The following is a 1,600-nucleotide window of genomic DNA, read 5'->3' on the forward strand; positions in this document are numbered from 1 at the left end:
GTGTCTGCTGTCCCCTGAGTCCTGTGATGGTCACTGACGTAGCCCAGACCTCTGTCTTGGAGGGAAGCACCATGTCCATCTTACAGGCTGCTGGCCACACAGACACCATGACGAGACAGTCTGAACAAGGGGCAGTCATTATCTGCTCACTAGGCGCAGAGACCCCCAGTCCCAAGGAGAGGTGTCCCCCACAGGGTGGACCAGAGGGGCTGTAACTGGGGGCTGTCGCAGACCCCTCCTGCAGCCAGGCACAAGGGCCCCCTTGCAGGGGTTCTGGTGGCGCGTCTCCGCAGCCATGCACACTCAGGGACCTTGAGTGCCGGCCGTGAGGGCGTGGCTCCTGCAGGCGCTGGCTGCTTCTGTGGAAGCTCTGTGGGTGCCCATGGGAAGGACGGTGCCTGGCCCTGGGGAAAGGGCTCGGGTGCTGCAGGCCGTGGCGGTATGAGGCTGGGGCTAAGCTGAAGCACTCACTCCCCCCGGAGCAGTGGGTGTGAGGAGCAGGTGGGGGAGTGGGGTAAGAATTGAAGACAGTGAGAAACCCAGCTTGACTGGCAGAGGTGCTGGGCAGAGGGCGGATGAGGAAGGCCGTGGGGGGTTCAGGCTGGGAGAAGGTCCGCCCACCTCCCAGGTCTTTCCAGGTAGGAACCTTCACTACTGCGGACGGGGCCCAGGGAGCTGCCGCGAACCGAGGGGAGGCGCTGGCCACGCTGGAGACGGCCAGCATGGTTGGCGGCCTCAGGGCACAGAACTGGCAGCTGGGGGAAGCAGGGGGGGCTGCGGGAGACGCAGCGATGGGGCTCAGGGCAGCTGGGGGAAGCGGGGCCTGCGGGAGACGCAGTGATGGGCTCAGGTGTGGAGGCCAAGTCTGTTCTCCCGTTCCTTGGGCAGCTGCTGGGGTAGAGTCGTCTTGCTCTTCCATGTTAGAGGGTGTGCGGGTAAGTCCTCAGCTCTGTTTGCTCCTAGGGCCAGTCAAGATGGGGTGGAGTAGGCTGAGAGGCTGCCCAGGGATGCGCCCTCAGCCCCAGGTGCCCCCAGGAGTCTAGGTGAGCTCAGGTGTGCAGGTCCACCCAACACGGAGCTTCTCAGGGTTGGCCCTGACTGCCAAGGAGTCACCTGGCCCTGCGTGCTGACCACCCCGAGGGGCTGGCAGTCATGACCCCCTGGGGCCATGAAACGGGCTGCGTGGAAATTTCACATTCATTGTTTACTGCCAGCAGTACAGGCCCAGCTTCGGGTACTGTGGTATTGTTAATGCCCAGCCTCCATAGTGCACGTTTGCAGGCTCCTGTGATTTTGATTTCCTCCTATCCTCCCTCTTGCTTTCCCATGACTTTGAAGTTTAAGTTTCTCTCTGAGAGGTAGAACGACCTTGGAGGGCAGAGTAACTCATCTGCGACGTGATAAGAACGGTGCAAGATGACCTTCAAGGATTGCCAGGTGCAGAATGTAACCGCTGAAAAAGACTATAATCTTGTCGATATAAAAACTTTCAGCCAGTCTCCAGTGGGCAGACAGGTCTTTTGGAGGAGCTCATTCCCCTCTGTCTCCTGTATATCGATACACAATAAAACACTCTTGCTGCTCACCTCACCCCTGTCTC

The sequence above is a fragment of the Trichechus manatus genome, unplaced genomic scaffold, assembly GCF_000243295.1.
Source record: "Trichechus manatus latirostris isolate Lorelei unplaced genomic scaffold, TriManLat1.0 scaffold00072, whole genome shotgun sequence".
NCBI classification, from domain to species: domain Eukaryota; kingdom Metazoa; phylum Chordata; class Mammalia; order Sirenia; family Trichechidae; genus Trichechus; species Trichechus manatus.